This window comes from Chiloscyllium plagiosum, chromosome 3, assembly GCF_004010195.1.
Source record: "Chiloscyllium plagiosum isolate BGI_BamShark_2017 chromosome 3, ASM401019v2, whole genome shotgun sequence".
In the NCBI taxonomy this organism is placed as follows: Eukaryota; Metazoa; Chordata; class Chondrichthyes; order Orectolobiformes; family Hemiscylliidae; genus Chiloscyllium; species Chiloscyllium plagiosum.
The window spans coordinates 45,969,080-45,988,961 of NC_057712.1; the positions used below are offsets into that span (position 1 = coordinate 45,969,080).

Below are 19,882 nucleotides of genomic sequence, written 5' to 3' on the forward strand. Positions count from 1 at the left end.
TGGTAAGAAGAATAGAGGTGTAGACTATTTTCTAAATGGAGCTGCAGAAATCTGAAGCACACAGTGACTTGGGAGTCCTAGTTCAGGATTGTCTTAATATCAGTTGGCAGTTAGCAATATTGGCATTCATTTCAAAAGGACCATGAAACAAGAGCAGAGATGTGCTGTTGAGGCTGTACAATGCTCTGGTCAGACTGTATTAAGAATATTGTGAGCAGTTTTGGGCTCCGTATCTCAGGAAATATGTGTTGGCATTAGAGAAGGTCCAGGGGATTTTTCACATAATTAAACCCGGGGATGAAGGGCTTGTCATATGAGGAGTGTTTAAGGACTCTGGGTCTGCTGTACTCAGGAGTTTAGAAACGTGAGGAGGAATCAGATTGAAATTTACGAGATACTGAGAAGCCTGGATGGAGTAGACATGGAGAAGATGTCCCCACTACTAGGAGAGACAAGGGCCTGGGCCACAACCTCAGGGTGAAGGGACAATCCCGTAGAATTGAAATAAAGAGAATTTCTTTAGCCAGAGGATGGTGACATTGCCACACAGGGCTGTGAAGGCCAAGTCATTGAGTGTATTTAAGACATAAAAGGTTGGTTCTTGATTAGTAAGGGGATCAAGGTGATGAGGAGAATGGAGTCGAGAAATATATCAATCATGAGCGAATGGTGGAGCAAACCTGATGCACCGACTGGCTTAATTCTGCTCCATAGCTTATGGTCTGCATAATGAACATTAAAGTGCAACCAGGGTGGATTTTCACTGAATTCTGATTGTCTATAATATAGTTGCTGAGAGTGAAATAGGGTTGAATTTACATTTCTGATATTTGTAGTTCTTGTAAAATATTTAGTTTTCTTTTCTTTTGTGTAATTAAACGTTGACGAGTTTTTTTTGTTAATATTATATCAGCATTTGTTTTATAAATGCGTTTTTGTGACTCATCATAAACGAAAAAAATACTCTGTCTCTCCCAGATCTCACTACAGAATTGGACTTGTCCAATACTACTACAGGTTGGGATAATAACACCATCCTCTGCACATGAATGAAGTTGTATAAATTTAAATCCACATGAGGGTGTGTATTTCCATTCTTTGGCAATATCACAATAATTGGTTATTGATTTAAAGTCAGTCCCTGATCACACCATTTTTAGATAAAACTTTGTTGAAATAATATTTTTTCCCATATTTCTCATTGCAAATATAGCTTTGTTTCGATTTCATTTTTTGAGAAGTGACCATAATTTAATTCTAATCTAATTTAATTTATTCCTTCATGGGATGTGAACTAGACCAGCATTTTGTGGATCTGGAGTCACATGTAGTCCAGACCAGGTAAAGGTTGCAGTTTCCTTCCCTAAAGGAGATTAGTGAACCAAATGTGTTTCTCTGACAATTGATAATGATTTTAGTGAATATCATTACAGACTGAATTTCAGATTTTTATTGAATTAAAATTCCATCATTTGGCATGGTGGGGTTTGAACCCAGGTCCTGGAAAATTACCTAGGTGTCTGGTTGAATAATATGATAATATATCACGGCCTTCACCTCCCCTTAATGTATTAATTGTTTCAGGACCACAAGTTATCTAATGAGGCAATGCCCTTCCTGTTCTAGCTAGATAATCAAGAGAAAACTACCTTTTGCAAGTTTACTGAGATGACTAAGCTCTCTGACCTCCCCATTTCCATTTGTTGACTGCCCATTGCTCTTGCAGGTTTGAGGTGACCAGCATCTCAAAATTGCTATCCTGTTCTCAATGAAGAAAAGACGAGAGTCATTGCTGGTGACAGGCTTTCAAGGCAGGTCAAAGTCAACATATTTTTTCTTCTTTTTATTTTATTTGTAACTCAAAATGGTGATGGATTGTAACAACAAAATATATTTCACTGTATCTTTCCAGATACGTGACAATAAATTAGAATAAATATATACATCAATAAATACATTTTCCTAACTGTTTTTAACAGAGAACAAATCAGAGGACATCAATAGAAAATTCAAAAGCTTTGAGCAACATCAAGAGAAAGCTGTCTCTGGCCAACACAATCCCACAGGACAATAGTTGCATGCTGCACATGTTGCAGACTGAAAATGTTGGCAAGATTGTGAATGGATCTGGGGAGGGAAAGAAACAAGTCAATATTTTGGATCTGGAGGTTACAAGGGGTAGGATTGCAGAAGATGGAATACCACTTGCACCCCTAGAAAGAATGATGACAGACAGCCATTCGAACAGACAGAAGGGCCACAACCATAATACACAGGAGTTGGTTTGAATTATTGAATTGGCTGCTGCGCCTTCATTTCTGAGAGCAGTCGGGTGGGAAGGAAGGAGGGAATTCTATATTCAATGGGATGGGTGCTCCTGATATTAAAGGCATCTTCAGAGATAGCACATCAGCTTTTTTCCCAATGTTTTATAAATGGCTTAGAATATAATAGTCGGCCCACTCCCACTCTGCTGCCCATGCCAACCATATTCTGGGATGGGTGGAGTATTGTCAGGGACAATTAAGCCTTTAACAAGCTCAATTGGCTCTTTATTTATTTGCATATGGAGAGTGTGCTGATGATTTTGGGGTATCTTTGGGGCATCCCCACCTTCAATGTTATTGTGGAGAGCTAGGGTTCATGTACTCCAGTGGTAGTGTCCCTTCTTCTGAGCCAGGAGGCCTAGGTTCAGTCCTAATTGCTCCAGAACTTAATTAAAAAATATTCTCAGTGAAGAGTTCTGGTGTAGATGGTAAAGTGGTGAGTTCACCAGATGCCCTAAACTACCTTCCCACACACCAGAAACACAATGGAGGAGCACGTAATACCCAGCCCTACACCTTTATCTGCTTGTGTCCACCCCTTTTTGCCTTGCACCATCATCTCTTTTGTCATTCCATCTCTTGTGCTGTCCATCCTATCACACACCTTCCCTTTGTTCTCTTCCTCCTTTCCCTGCCTCTTTGATTGCAAAGAGCCTCCTGTATCTCCACCCCTTTCCAATATAGATGGTGGGCTATTGACTGAAACATCCTCTGTAATTCTCTGCACAGATTCTGCAGAAGCTGTTGAATGTTTCGAGCATTTCCTGTTCATATTCCAGAATTTCAGATTTCTCATCTTTTACTGGAGAGCCACTGCCTTAAAATGGAGATGCCTTATCTCCCTCTGATCCAAACTAGAGGCTTAACTCCTTTAGTGCTGGAGGGTCTTCTACTTCCCTCCAAAATTCATGAGCCTGTCCACATTCCTTAATTAGGCAATGAGCCAATTTGGGGAAAATAACTCTGTGATTGGTCCTCATGCCATGTGGGATGTGACCCCGCCCCCCCATTCCTCTAACATTGAAGTGCCCTGCAGAATGAGGGTGAAAAGTAGAAATCTGTACAATCTCCTTCAGTTGATCACAAGTCAGTGTATGGTCACTTAGTCGCTGTCAATCAGGACTGGCAGTAGTTAATTAATATAAGTCAGGACAGAATAAAATGATAGTCATTACCTCCATTCACCTTGTGGGAGGCCTCATTGCACAATGGGTAAAGTCCTGGTCTCTGAGCCAGAAGCTTTTGGTTGAAGGCCAACCCCAGGTCTTCATCACCAAGAAACCAAGAATATAGCAAAACAAGCTGAATAGAAACTTAAAAATCCTTCCAACATATACCAGTAGCAGATGGTACAAGCAGGAGAGACTCCTGGTCAGCTATGTGATGAACAGAATTTGAAACCTCTTTAATAGATCACAATCCATAACTTCAAGCTACAGTACGCTTGTAAAAGTGCAGGTTGCCACAGTAACCTGGACTCCCAGTTAACTTAGTTGGTTTACAGCTAGTGTGGAGCAAATTGGAGCCAACAGAATGGGGATTAATCCACATTCCACATTGTTTTCAGACCTGTCTCCTTGTCTTACCCATGGCAGAAATTATATAGCCGTATGCTGGACTTGCCATCCGGAAGAAAACTCCTTATATCTTGAAAATTGGTACAGGAACAGGTGGAGGCCATTCAGCCCCTTGAGCATTCTCTAACGTTCAATTCGATCATGGTTGAGCTAAAACTCAACTTATTTAGGGGTTGCATAAGCCTGAAAGCCTAAATTAAAATGAATCTTTCAAGCTCAGTTTTGAATCTTTTAGTTCACACCATGCCTTAGTAGCTTCATGAGGGATGAATTCCAAATTTCCAATATTTTTTGCATGAAAATGTGTTCCCTGCCATTGCCCTTGAATGGCTCAGCTATAATTTTAAGGTTGTACTTCTTTGTTCTACTACTTTGTATCATCAGAGGAAACCAGTTCTCTCTTATCTACCTTATTACGTTCAGGAGCCATCTAAGCATTCAATCAGAACACGCCTTAAATCACACTCAAATACAAGTTTAGTCTACTAGTACTTAAACAGTCCTCATCACTTAGCTTAATGAGGCCCAGCACCAGTCAATAAGCATGACAGTCCTGCTGAGAACAATATGCACTGAATGTCTTGTTGTGATCTGCTACCTATGGCTCATGATTTAACAAGCATCGGATAACACGTTGGCAGTCAATTTCTGACATTAAGCTGCAAAGTGTCAAGTAACTGGTGGCAATGTGAAAGGCAAGGCTGAAGAGTTGTCCTCCAGCACAGTAAAGGTATTGGTTAATAATTATGCATTTGCCATCCATTTAGACCAAAGCTTTCCCTTTTCATCTGTGGATTAGTTCCCCCATCTCACACCTGTCACCTTCCGTCAGTCTGCAAGGTTATACTTGCTTCTAGGTGTCAGTTTTTCCTTTCCGATTTACTCCTTTTAAAGAACAGACTGCCACACTTTGTATAACTGCTATCAGCTAGTACATTTCCTCTTCAGCAATAGCTCAATGACCAAATGTCACCTACACATCAGCAACAACCCTGAAACAAAGCAGCAATTCATAAGACTCTCCTACTTTCCGATTAGAAACAGTTAATTAACACAATCTCTTCCTATTGACATTCAATTAAGGCTATGTTTGCCATCTCGGGTAGACGTACAAGATCCTGTGGCACAAATTCAACAAACAATATTGGAGAGCATCCTGGTTAATTCTGATCCCTCTACCAACATCACTGAAAACAGTTCATCACATTGTGGAGCATGGGCACTTGCTCTGTGGAAAATAATTATCTACATTGCAAAAGTGACTACACTTTAAAAATACTTGATTGTCTATAAAGCATGCTACATGGTAATGTGGTCATGAAAATTGCTACATAAATGCACATCTTTCTTTTGTTTTCACTTGACCTTTATTGACTCTCATTTATAATTCCTTCTCTCCTTTCCTAACTGCCACTGGAACATGGAACACAGGGTGAAACTCTTCAACTCTTCTTCATCGTGGAAGAATAGAACATCAGTCACCCCAGGACAGCTAATTGTTCCGTGGTGTCCCACCTCTTCTCAGATTTTCTGATAAGAAATGATAGACAGATCAATAGTCCTTTGTGGGTACCATAACTGATTGTTTTCTTCATCCCAAACACACGGAGACATTGCTGTTACATGAGACCAGCTATCTATGGCAGGAAATAACTCTTTATAAACTATGTTGGTGGTGTATTAGGACAGTGAGCTTAATTCCTTCTCGCAATTGTAAAGGATTTAACAAAACACAGTTTATACTTATTCCATCCATTTGTTTCTGTTGAACAGTGGAATTAATGTTGGTTTTTCTTTGAGGAACGAAAGTCAATATTTTCTCCAGAGTTTTTCTTTTCCTCAAGTATATTCAGTGCAATTATCATTGAGCAACTTTCTTACTGAGTTTGGGGCTTTTTCAAAACTATTAAAATAAATTTGTTGAAGTCAACTATTAATGTGGGAATACATTTTAGAAGAAGGCAGCCCATGGGAATAAAGTACTCATCTTAGATTGCTAGATGGTTAGCAAAGATCCTAGTGAAATAGTCAGCTGTAACTAACAGCCAAGGAGCAAGATACAATCCCCAATTGATGTTGAGATAGTTGGCTGCAGTCAGTTACATCTCAAGGCTCTTATGCATTCTCCTTCAGCGCCACCATGCTTTGGAGATGAAACATCAGCTGGGGTTTGATCCTGATAATTCTCTCCTTATACAAGAGCACACGTGAAGTCATGATAGGGACAGAATAACACACAGGGTGGGATTGTGAAGTTCTATCAATTTAAGACCGAAATAAGGAGAAATCTCTTTTCTCAGAGGGTTATGGATCTTTGATAGTCTCTGTCACAGAGAGCTATGAATGCTCAATCCTTTAGCACCTTCAAGACTGAAATAGATAAACCTTTAGGGAGCTAAGGAGAAGCCGACAGGAAATTGGAGTTGAGATGGCCAATTGACCCTGGTCTTATTGAATAACAGAGCAGGCCTGAGAGGACGAATGGCCTACTCCTGTTTCTATTTATCATACCCTTTTCGGTCATATTTGCACTCAAAATTCCTGACATTTGTGTTAAAGGAAGTCATAATTGCAAAGATAGCCATAAACAACCGGAATAATTCTGGGCCAGAGGAAAAGATTAAACCAATCACATATATATACTGTTAGTAAGTATAAAAATTAAAGTTTTAAGCCATCCAATCATCATTCTAGCATATCAGGAACAGCATGTTAAAGAATTTAGAAGCATGAGTGCTTTTGAATTTTTAATACAACTCATACTTGAAGCCACAAAAATGCGTTGAAGGAAATACAAAAGAGAGAGCAGTTTTCAATGAAGTTGCATCTTTTAAACTAATACAAAATAAAAAGCTGTGTATATTGGAGATCTGAAACATACGAATTATTGGAATAGCTCAGCAAGTCTGGCAGTATCTGTGGAGAGAAAACAGTTAAACTGGACTTGAAACATTAACTCTGTTTTTGTTTCACAGGTGCTTCCAGCTTTCTTGGGTTTCTCCACAAATTTCTTTCTTTGTTTCATATCTCGTAAATATTGCTCCAAAATTATTGCAGTGAAGCCAATACAAATGACTGCTTCCTGCTGCAAATTAAAATTTGAGGCAAGATCTTATGCCTGTTTGGAACCAGAGGTAGCTTGAGGGACAGAAAAATTCATCACATTGAAATTGGCTGTAATATCTTCCATTGTTAACTGGCCTTCGACCACTCATTGTCCCTGCTTACAAGTTAAGCATGTTTGTAGAATAACAGGATAGGGGTGGGTGCAAGCCCCAATTCAGAAACACAAATGCTCAGTTTGGAGAATTGGCTCATCAGTGTGGTCCTTAAGTAGTGGTAGCAATTTCCAGCTAGTAAACCTAGACCCTGCCTGTATCCTCATGCTAAATGCTACTGTTTGAAGAAAAGCGCAGGTATTCATATTGACTGATATTTATCCTTCTGACATTTCAAAAGCACAAGTTATCCTGGTCATTTCTTTATTGCCTGGGGTGAATTTTCTATGCAAGTAGCCTGTAGCCAGCAGAAACTCCCACATCACAACAGTATGATATATTTCAGAAGATGCTAGTGCTTTGGGACCCCTGAAAAAGAGAAAGAGTTGACAGAAATACAGGTGAGTGAATACAGAGAACAGTTGGGTGCCTGTAACAGAACCTGATCAAAGTTAGAGCCTTTGAAAGAGAAAAAAATTCATGCTACACATTATTTTTCTTTTACTGAATCTGCAAATTTCTTCTGGTGAATTGGAAGTCACACAGAGAACACACAACTTGTATTTATAAAGCATCTGTAACTTGGTAAAATATCTCAACCGACTTTGCAGCAATGTTACAAAACATCTTGATATTGAGCCCCATAGGAGGCAAATAGACAAGCAATCTAATGCTTAGTCAAATAGATAGGTTTTTAGAAGCATCGTAAATGTGCAACAAGCTTGAGGAAGTTTTGGAGGTGACAAAGCTTAGGACCGAGGCTGCTGAAGCCATGGCTGCCAAAAGTGAAATCATTAACGTTATTTGTTATATTCTTATGTAGGATGTGCACAACACTGGCAAGACCAATATTCTATCCTTCTATTTCCTGTCTCTCCATGTGTCTGTCTAAGTGTCTTTTAAACCTTGCTATCATTTTTGCTTCTAATTGCCCTTGAACTGATTGGCTCTCAAGGCCATTTCAAAGGGAAGTTAAAAGTCAGCAACGTTAGAGAGAGTCTGGAGTCACATGTAGGGTTAGACCAGGTAATGAAAGCAGATTTCCTTCTTAAAGGACATTGTTCAATCAGATTCTTGTTTTTAAGTCCAGATAAGTTAAAGGTGCAAAATATGTCAAAACTAGAGAAATGCTGATGTCATGATGCACTGTATGGCTGGAGGGGATTACGGACGGAGGTGTCTAAAATATTGAAAACAAGGAAAGGGAGTCTGCAAAAAATGTGGACAGCACATTTTCCTTTAAACAGCGTCTTTTTATTTTTAAAGTTATTGTAAGGTTTGGAATCAAAAATATCTAACGTCTGATATTTATGCAAATAGTGTTTTTCCAATGGGCAACATTTTCTTTTGCCCCTTTCCTTTCCACACGGCAGCATTACATCTGTAGATTTTATTCATGCGTGTCAGCACCAATACAGAAAATGCCATTTAACAGGAAAAATCAGCTCAAAGACTATTCAGATACTGATTCATTCACCATCACCACATTGCTGGATAAAGAAGATGATCTGCTTATTTTCCATGGGTTAATCCCCATTAAGAAGATCGACTGTGTTCAAGCAACAGAACCTCATCAACAATCAAAGCAATCAGCTATCACAAAGCAGTTTGAAAATTGAACCTGCAGTCTTTACTCTTCCTTTTAAATCGAGGAAAGCAATAACCTTTCATCACCTTAGTTAAGGCTTGTTAAATAACCTTGAAAGTGTGTCTCCAAGCTTTCAATCAAGTGTTATTCAACAGAAGATTAGTTCCATCCCTTTCACATCTGAATGCTACCTTTAACAATCCAGCATGACACGCAGCCTAAAGCCAGCAGCAGCAATCTAAACCACAAATAATTAATACATACAGGAAACTGCATTCTAATTTCAAAGTCACACTCAACAATTGGTCTTCGAATGAAACCCATGACTGCCATAATGGCTAACCTCACTTGATTGCATATAGAAAGTCAGTATTGATAGGATCACATTAGAAATATAAAATAAAAGAATAACAAGAAAGGAATTTAATCAAACACAGCAGACCTTCCTGCAAAGATGAAAACGCTTCATGATCTTTCGAAAACACATGCATCCGAGATATCATAATGTGCTTTTTTACTCAATATAGATCTTATTGAATATTTGAGGGGGCTTGGGAAGAATGATATTGGGAGCATGCTTCCCATTGTGAGGGAATCTGGGACTAGGAACACATGATAAACGGTTTACCTCTTAGACAGAGGTGAAGAATTATTTCTGGTCCTGGAGGCTCATTAGTCTTGGAATTCTTTTCCATGGAGTACAGCAGAGTTGAGTCACTGAATGTATTCAAAGTGAGTTAGACAGATCCTTGATCCATGTGGGAGACATGGGAATGGGCAGGCAAGTGGCACTGAGATAAAGTCAGATCGAACTTGATCTCATCAAATGACAAAATAGAGTTGATTGACTGCATAGGCAACTGTTCCTCCTACTTCATATGGTCTTTCCTGTTTCTAACCTCAGCCCATACTACCTTAGTTAATGAGTCCCCAAACATCCTTTCTACAACTGTAATATTGTCCCTGATCAACAATACCACACCTCCACCTCTTTTACCATCTTCTCTATTCTTACTGAAACATCTGAATCCCGGAACCTGCAACAGCCATTCCTGTCCCTACTCTATCCATTGCTCTATTGATTCAGTAGTTAGAGATGACTGCGGCTCAGGATATCAGGATTTAGAATCAATTTGGGTGGAAATGTAAAATAATAGTGGAAAATGAGAAAATAAGTCACTAATGGGAGTGATCTACAGTACCCCCTCCACCTTCCCCAACAGTAACGACAATGTGGACAAAGTGCATAAAAAGAAATATTGGGTGCTCATGATAAAGAGATGGCAGTAATCATGAGTCACCTTAACTTACAAATAAACTGGAAAAATCAGATTGTCAGGAGTAGCTGAGGTGAATAGTTCTGAAAATGCTTTTGAGATAGTTTTTCAGTGAGACACATTCTGTAACCAGCCAGACAAGAAGTTATATTAGATGTGGTATTTTGACAGGATTCATTAATGACCTCAGAATTAAGGTACAGGTCATTCTGGTATAACACACGTTTCATCAACTCAAATTGGCAACAATGCAATTGACAAATTGTCCACACTGTTTGTATAACGTAAACGTTTTACTGAATGGGTATCGTGATTTTCTATAGTGATCTTTTACAGTGCAATTTTCTATGACAGTTAACATTGTGCGATTTTCTTTAGTGCGAGTTTGCACAAAAACGTATCGTTATAGCAGAACGACCTGTATCTCTCGGCAGCAATGGCAATAATACACTTGAATTTTACAAATAGTGTAAAAGAGAAAAGATTGGGGCTAAGACTAGTAGTTTTATCTTAGATAAGGGTAATTATGTGGGCATGAAACCTGAGTTAGCTGAAGTGAGCTGGCATATTAGGGGAGGGGATAAATTCATAGACGTGAAAGTGAGGACTGCAGACCGTGCACAACCTTATCACCTCAGGGGATCTCCCACCCACAGCTTCCAACCTCAGAATTCGGGAACTCTGCACGGCCCGGTTCTATCTCCTTTCCAAGATCCACAAGCCTGACAACCGTGGCCGACCCATCGTCTCAGCCTGCCCCTGCCCTGCTAAACTCTTTTCCACATACCTCGATACTGTCCTATTCCCCTGGTCCAGGAACTCCCTACACATGTTTGGGACACCACCCACTCCCTTCACCTGCTCCAAGGCTTTCTTTTCCCTGGCCTCCAATGCCTCATTTTCACCATGGACATCCAGTCCCTGTACACCTCCATCCGCCATGACCAGGGTCTCCAAGCCCTCCTTCTTCCTCTCCCCACATCCTCACCAGTACCTTTCCACTGACACTCTCATTCATTTGGCTGAACTGGTCCTCAGCCTCAATAATTATTCCCAATTCCTCCGCCTCCACCCCATCTGTTCCCAGGAGGACCAATTCAACTGTAGAACACACCAGATGGCCTCTCTCTTTAAGACCACAATTTCCCCTCCCACATGGTTGATGATGACCTCCAGCACAACCCATCTACTTCCCGCACCTCCACCCTCAAACGCCACCCCTCCAACTACAACAAGGACGGAACACCCCGTGGTCCTCGCCTTCCACCCCACCAACCTCTGTATACATTGTATCATCCTCCGCTGTTTCTGCCACCTACAAATGGACTCCCCCACCAGAGATATATTTCCCTCCCCACCCCATCTGCTTTCTGTAAAGACCATTCCCTCTGTGACTCCCTCGTCAGGTCAACGCATCCACCAACCCACCCTCCCATCCTGGCACCTTTCCCTGCCACCAGAGGAATTGCAAAACCTGTGCCCACACCTCCTCCCAAGACCCCAAAGGAGCCTTCCACATCCATCAAAGTTTCCCCTGCACTTCTAACTTGTCATTTACTGTATCTGTTGCCCCCGATGCAGTCTCCTTTATATTGAAGAGATCGGATGCCTACTCACAAAGCGCTTCAGAGAACATCTCCAGGACACACGCACCAACCAACCCCACCGTCCTGTGACTTCAACTCCCCCTCCCACTTTGCCAAGGACATGCAAACCCTGGGCCTCCTCCATCGCCACTCCCTAACTGCCCAATGCCTGGAGGAAGAACGCCTCATCTTCTGCCTTGGGCCCTCCAACCTCACGGCATCAATGTGGATTTCACCAGTTTCCTCATTTCCCTTCCCCCCACCTTATCTTAGTTCCAACTTCCAGCTCAGCACTGTCCTCATGACCTGTCCTATCTGTCCATCCTTCTTCCCACCTATCCTCTTCAACCTATCACCATTACCCCCATCTTCAACCTATCACCATTACCCCCATCTCAATCCATCTATCACACTCTCAGCTACCTTGCCCATAGTTCCACCCCCTCCCATTTATCTCACCACCCCCTCAGCTCACAGCCTCATTCCTTTTGAAGAGCTTTTGTTTGAAACATCGACTCTCCTGCTCCTTGGATGCTGCCTGACCTGCTGTGCTTTTCCAGCACCACACTTTCGATAAATTCATACAGACATTGTCATCGACATTTAAGGGGATAGTACATCCTACTCTGAATAAATTAAGTCACATTATAAGAAAAGTTCAAAAGGGAGGAGTCATCATCCATGCTGAACTGAAGTAGTTAAATAAAGCACCAACCTTAAGAAAAAAACAGGGAGAAAGTGAAGACTGCAGATGCTGGAGATCAGAGCTAAACATGTGTTGCTGGAAAAGCGCAGCAGGTCAGGTAGCATCCAAGGAGCGGGAGAATCAATGTTTCAGGTATATGAAGAAGGACTTATGCCCGAAACGTCGATTCTCCTGCTCCTTGGAACTACCTGGCCTGCTGTGCTTTTCCAGCAACACATTTTTCAGCTTAAGAAAAAAACATGCAACTGTGCAAAAAGTGTGGTAAGGCAGATGTTTGGCTAGAATATAAAGAACACAAGAAAACAACCAAAGATTTCATGGAGAAAATGAAATTAGAGCATGAGAGGAAGCTAATTAGGAATATAAAAATGGTTAGCTAAAGTTTCTGTGGGTATCTAGAAATGAAAAGCGCAATAAGTTGAGTGTTGGTTCTCTTGAGGGTAAGAACTGAGGGATGCAGTAGTGGATAATAAAGAAATGGCAGATAAAATAAATAAATATTTTGCTCCTGCCTTCCCTTTGGTGATTTCCATCAATAAACTGCAATAATAGCTGTAAATCAGGAGGTCTAAAGGAGAAAAGAACTTTGTGAAATTACAATCACATGGTAAATGGCATGAAACAAACTGATATAACTAAGGCTGACACATCTATGCACCCAGTGTATAAATGGAGGTGGCTAATGAGTTAGTGCATGCATTAGTATTAATTTTCCAAAATTCTCTAAATTCAGAAAATATTTCATCAGACTGGTGCATCACTCTATTCAAGAAGGGATCGAGGTAGGAAACTAAAGACTTGTCACCTGTCATGAAGAATGACAGAATCAATCAAAAACAGCAAAAAGAAATAGTCAAGTTAATTCAGAAAAATCAGCATGGTTTTATCAAAGGCAAATCATGTTTAAACAATATTCAGGAGTTCTTTAAATGAGCAATTATGCTGTGGATAAAGGGGAACTGGTAGACATACTCTATTTGTCTTTATAGAAAGCATTTGAAAAGATGCCACAAAGAAAGGGATCGAGGTAGGAAACTAAAGACTTGTCACCTGTCATGAGCAATTATGCTGTGGATAAAGGGGAACTGGTAGACATACTCTATTTGTCTTTATAGAAAGCATTTGAAAAGATGCCACAAAGAAATAGTGAATAAAAAAAAAAAGTGATGGTATTGCAGGGTAGAAAATTAGCTGGCCAGCAGAAAACAGCATGTGGATAAATAGGTGGTTGTCTGATTGTCACAATGTAACAATGGAGTCCTACCAGAGTCTGTGCTGGAGTCTCAACTTGTTGCAAATTACATCAATGACCTCAATGAGACATTGAGCTAAATTCATAGATGACAGCAGCTAGGAAGGAAGGTATGTGGTGAACAAGACAAAAGGAAGATACAGATGGATATAGATTAATTGATTAAGTGGGGCAAAACAGGGCAGATAGAGTTGTTCATTTTGGGAGAAAGGATAAAAAAGCAGAGTATTATTTAATTGGAGATTGCAGACTTCCAAGGGGGATTTGAGGTTGAGGACATAATTAAGACAGTTGAGGGGATGCAATCCTTTACTATGAAAGGAATTGAACATAAAATTAAGGAAGCTCATAGTCTCCCAACTCCCCATCTCACTTCTACCTCCTTCCCAAAATCCACAAATTGGACCAGCAGGACAAACCTATTCTTTCTGCCTGCTCCTGTCCCACAGAGCCTAGCTCTTTCTATATTAAGATGGCTTTTCCTCCCCTTCTCTACTGGCTTCCCAATTACAATCATGATTTCTTTGATGCTTCCTGTCACGTTCAGAATTTGCAGTTTGTGGGCTCTACTTGCCTCCTCTTTACCATGGATACGCAATCCCTCTACACATCCATCCAACATCAGGATGGTCGCAGGTCTCTTTGTTTCTTCCTGGAATAAAGGCCTTTAGCGTCCCCAGCCAGCACTGCCCTCCTTTGCCTGACTGAGCTCATTCTCCCCCTGAACAAGTTCTCTTTTAAATCCTCTCACTTTCTTCAGGTCAAAGGAATGACCATGTGTATTGGCAAGAGTCCTAGTTATGCCTGCCTCTTTGTGGGGTATGTTCTTGCTCTATTCCGGCACCCATGTGCAACATCTTTCATTAACATTGCTTTCCTCTCTCATTTGGAATTGGAAAAGTTTAATAATTTGACTTCCAATTTCCACATCACTCTCACCTGATCTATCTCTGACTCCTCTCTTCCCTTCCTCGACATCTCTGTTTCTAGTTCTGGAGATAGGCTGTCCACCAATACCCATTACAAACCACACAACTGCCACAGTTATTTTGACTACACATCCTTACACCCTACTTCATGTACAGACTCTATTCAAAGCACCCAGTTCCTCTGTCTCCATCATGTGTTCTGATGATGTGAGTTTTAACAATAGTGCCTCTGAAATGTCCACCTTCTTCTTCAACCTAGCCTTCACCAGCACTAGTTGGCAGGGCCCTCAGCCGAGTCTGACCTATCTTCCACACTTCATCCCTCACCCCTCTCTTGCCTCCCACAACAGCGATAAAGACCACTTTGTTCTCACCTACTATCCCACTAGTATCCACTTCCACTGGAATGGCAGCACCAGACACATATTTCCATTCCATCCCTTTTGCTCCATCCAGGACATCCTGATCCACTCCTCCTTCATTCCCGACAAATCCAACCCCTGCCAACCCTCACCCAAACAGCATCTTGGCACCTTCCCCTGCAACCGCAGCAAATGTAACAGCTGCCTGTTTACTTCCTATCCCGTCACTATCCAAGGGACCAGAAACATCTTCCAGGTGAAGTAGCGCCTCACCGGCTCATCACTCAATCTAATCTATTGCATTTGCTGTTCATAATGTGGTGTCTTCTACACGAGGCAAATGAAGCATAGATTGGGTAACCGCTTTGCAGAATACCTAAGTTCTGTCCACAAAAAATACCTTGAGCTTCCAACTGCCTGTCACTTCAACACACCATCTTGTTCCCTGGCCAACATCTCTGTCTCAGATTTGTCGCGATTCTCCAGCAAAGCTCAATACAAGCTGATAGATCAGCACCTCATTTTCCACTTGGGAACTCTACAACTTCTGCATTCAATATCGATTCCCACAATTTTAGGACTTGAGGCACCTTCTCCCATGTCCTTATCCTAACCCTCACACACCAGGCCTTGTTATCACATAGTCTGCTATTACATGCAGCCCATTGTTAGCCACTAACAGTCCCCATTAGCAGCCATTCATTCTCCTTTGTCTGTCCAACTGTTCTTCTCTCTCTTTGGGCTCAACCTCCACCTATCGTTTCCTCCTTACCCCAATGAATAGTGATGTTCGTGATGGCAGAGGCTCCATTTTCTTGCCATCACGTGGCAGTCCTGAAAACTATCCCACTCTTACATGCTGGAAAGTTGAACACACCTTCCTTGAACATAAGTCCTGGATTTAGATTTGAACCAGACTTCTGGCTCAGAAGCAAGGGCTGAAAATGTGTTGCTGGAAAAGCGAAGAAGGGCTTATGCCCGAAACATCGATTCTCCTGTTCCTTGGATGCTGCCTGACCTGCTGCGCTTTTCCAGCAACACATTTTCAGCTCTGATCTCCAGCATCTGCAGCCCTCACTTTCTCTCAGAAGCAAGGGGTCAAGGCATTACCCACTGAGCCATAGACCTCTTTCTTTATCTGTATTGTACAACCTTTTTCAACATGTTTTAGGATGTGGAGGGTAGTAGAGACTTTTGAAGGCATAGGCAAATTTTTCTCTCACTCTGGGGCATGGTCAGCAAATTTCAGAGTGCTGAAGTGCACCAAAACGGGACAGCACAGGGTTCAGTGGTTAGTATTGCTGCCTCACAGCGGCAGGGACCTGAGTTCAATTCAACCCTCAGGTGTGACATTTGCACATTCTCCCTATGTCTGTGTGGATTTCCTCCAGATGCTCCGGTTTCTTCCCACAGTCCAAAGATGTGCAGGTTACGTGGAATGATCATACTAAATTGCTCTGTGGTGTCCAGGGATGTGCAGACTCGGTGGATTAGCCATGGGGAATGCAGGGTGCAGGGATAGGGAAGGGGTGGGGGTGGGTCTGGGTGAGATGCTCTTCTGAGGGTCAGTGTGAACTCGATTGGCCGAACGACCTGCTTCCATACTGTGGGGATTATACAAGAACAGTAAAAATGAAGTTCTGAAAAAGATTCCAAATCAGTAATTCAATTGAATGAATAAATAATTCATACAAACAACCATTAAAAAGTGCCAAGCAGTAGAGCTAGCAAAGCTAGAGAGATGAAGCCTCAAGTACTGATCTTCAGCTAAATGTGGTGATTAGAGCCAAGTTAAGGAGTTAGCTTTAATTCTGGTGAGACGCTTCAAGTTGGACACAACTGAGTTCCTATTAAAGTAGGGCTACTAAGTGATTTAGCCTTTCAAACTTGGTTTTCCTACTCACTCAGCCTGTTTTGTGGACATAATTTGTGAAGTGGTTCATGTGTCGATAGAGCTGCCTAAAGGATATGTGCTAGCAGATGGGACTAGATTAGGTCAGGATATCTGGATTAGTTGGACCGAAGGGTTTGTTTCCATGCTGTACATCTCTATGATTGTATGACTCTAAGTGGGGGTAGGAGGTGGGAGAAGATGGATGTCTCTCTCTCTGAGGCCCACTCATTCATCCACTGACTCCACCTACCCACCCATGCACTCATTTCCCCCAGCTCCCCAGTCACCTGCTTACTTGCTTGCCTATCCAGCCTCCAAAGTCAATCACCACAGTCACTTACTTACCTCCTCACCCATTTGCCTCAGGCATGGAGATGCCCCAAGCAATCAGTTAACATCCTCCTTCCATAAATTGGTATTCCTTTCCATGTCTGGCTTCTCAGTTGCATTCTAGTTCCGATGTTTGCAAGATGAAAAGCATTGACTTAGTGTTTCCTCTGAGCGAAGAATATGCTTTGTACTATCAGGCAATAAGTAACATACTTTCAACTTCATAGAGATTTTCTGAGGAACATCATGAGCAATTAGTGATGCCTAGGCCCAGGCCCATCAGGCAAGCAGACATCAAACATCTTGTACTAAGAGGTGGGTTTCAACTGCAGTCTTAAAGAACAAAAGACAGGTAGTGAGGCAAAGACTTTTCAGATACAATTCCAGAGTTTAGGACTTTGACATCACGAATGCACAACTGAGATGGGGCAATTAAAATCAGGAGTGATCAAAAGGTTCAGCTAAGCACAGATATCAGAGAGGTTGCAAGGCTGCGGGAGATTACAGAGATAGGGCAGGGAAAGGCCACAAAGGGATCTGAAAACAAGAACTAAGAATTTTTAAACTGAGATGTCAGTGTAGATATATTCTCAATGATTAATTGGAGGAAATCTCTGCGAATGAAGTACTGAATGTCAAAGCTATAGCCTCCAACAGAAGTGAAGGAGTTGAGAGAGGTCGAGCTGGATGACATCAGCATCCATGTGAAAAGTACCAGAGACCATGGTGTATGAATCAACTCACGTATAAAGCGACCTCATTTTATTTGTCCCAAAACTCATGTTTACTTGGTGTACACATCAATCCACTTTGTCAGCCATAACACTGTTTCTCTGCAAATGTTTTGTCCAAGAAGTGAATGTTTTCCTTCCTGACACCTTGCCACAGGGTGCAATAGATCAAACAGGTAATATGGGACATGCAGCAAAAGATGCATTGGTATTTAAGACATTGCACTCATTATGTCAGGTGTAATTAACAATTAAAAAATGGTGACCACCCATACCAGTGCTGACAATTCAATTTTTTAACTCAATGTATAAATTGGTCCCTTTCATTTTGGGGAGGGGACATTTTTTGATTTTTCAAATGTCAATTTCTGCGCCAGTGTCCACATGGGTATTATTTTCAGACAATTTTGTTTGACTGGAAGCATGCAGATGATAAATAAAGGATGGATCAACACAACAAAGCTGCAGCTCATCCTCCGTTAACTCTTTAATATGCATTTGAAATTTGACTGCAGCAGAGGAAAACCAACCATGTTATATCCTGTATCAGAATCAAAAACTGAAGCAGTGCAGACTGTTATCAGCTATATTTAGAAGCAAATTACTCCCATTTCCTTCATCGCAGGGGACTCTAACAATTGAAGTGAGAGTAACCATGTGAAGCACAATTTGTTCTTGCAAGTTCCAGGATAAGATTAAATGTGACAGTTGGCATCTGCACATTATAACCACTTTGTGGGCGGCACGGTGGCACAGTGATTAGCACTGCTGCCTCACAACGCCAGAGACCCAGGTTCAATTCCTGCCTCAGGCAACTCTCTGTGCAGAGTTTGCACATTCTCCCCGTGTCTGTGTGGGTTTCCTCCGGGTGCTCTGGTTTCCTCCCACAATCCAAAAATGTGCAGGTTAGGTGAATTGGCCACGCTAAATTGCCTGTAGTGTTAGGTGAAGGGGTAAATGTAGGGGAATGGGTCTGGGTGGATTGCGCTTTGGCAGGTCGGTGTGGACTTGTTGAGCCGGAGGGCCTGTTTCCACACTGTAAGTAATCTAATCTAATCTAATCTACTCCAGGTACAGCAGAAAAGGCATTAAGTCTCCTGTGATTAGTGTGACGTGTTGCAGATATTCACTAAATAATATGAGGAGCTAAACCCCTTCTACAATGAAGCATTACCTCCAATCAATTACTAACAATTTTCATTCTAAACTTAAACACTTACCATCTCTGAAATATCATACAGCCTTGGTGGGATCCCTGAGGAACTTTGAAATCTGTGATCAGCCATGATCAAATGGCAGAAGAGGTGTTGGCCTTTGCTCCTGCTCCTTTTTCTCGTGTTCTTTTTCTCCATCACAGCTCCAGAAGATCAGCATTCCTGTCCCACAAGGTAAGGCTTTGGATGTCATTCACATTGGCATCCAGAGACGTCTATAATTGAGACACAGGCCAGCTGCGCAGCTTCAAAGATGACAGAATTATGTTTTTGCGCAAATCACCCAGGTAACTGCAACATGTGTGACTCTCCTCAGTCTTTTACAGAAATCCATCAAACACTCCACTTGATTGAATCTTCACCCACAAAATTGGCCATGTCCTGTCCTAACCCCTACTCCCAAGGGCTAACTTTCAGTCTCTGGCAGGCAAAACGAGTGCCCAGATTCTTTTCCCCATGCAAACAAACGATAAACAGGCCCAAGACTCATCATAAAGTCAGACTGCTGTCACCCAGTTGAAGGTGAGCTACTTGATCAGAGTTAATTCTAGCCTCAGACAAATCTCAACAGCAGATTGGACATTGGTTATCATTCAGCTCCCTTAGGTAATGCTCCCCAATTGCCTTCAGTGACTGCCCTTACATCACACACTCCTCCCTCCCTTTCCTAGACCTTTCCATTTCTATCTCGGGCGACCGAATCAACACGGACATTGACTATAAACCGACCGATTCCCACAGCTACCTAGACTACACCTCCTCCCACCCTGCCCCCTGTAAAAACGCCATCCCATATTCCCAATTCCTTCGTCTCCGCCGCATCTGCTCCCAGGAGGACCAGTTCCAATACCGTACAACCCAGATGGCCTCCTTCTTCAAAGACCGCAATTT

At 41.8% G+C, this 19,882-nt stretch overlaps 1 protein-coding gene across 2 annotated transcripts in view; it reads right to left on the minus strand.

Annotated features, from left to right (window-relative positions):
* Positions 1–2,048: 2,048 nt before the first annotated feature.
* LOC122548634 (protein eyes shut homolog) overlaps positions 2,049–19,882 on the minus strand; it is a 163,230-nt gene continuing 145,396 nt past the window's right edge. Inside the window, exon 4 of one of the 2 annotated variants that reach the window (XR_006311281.1) lies at positions 2,049–2,127. The gene's annotated coding sequence lies outside the window, so the exon portion shown is untranslated. Of the gene's footprint in view, positions 2,128–5,286; positions 5,435–19,882 lie in introns of those variants that run through there. The other variant, XR_006311282.1, reaches the window with a different exon arrangement.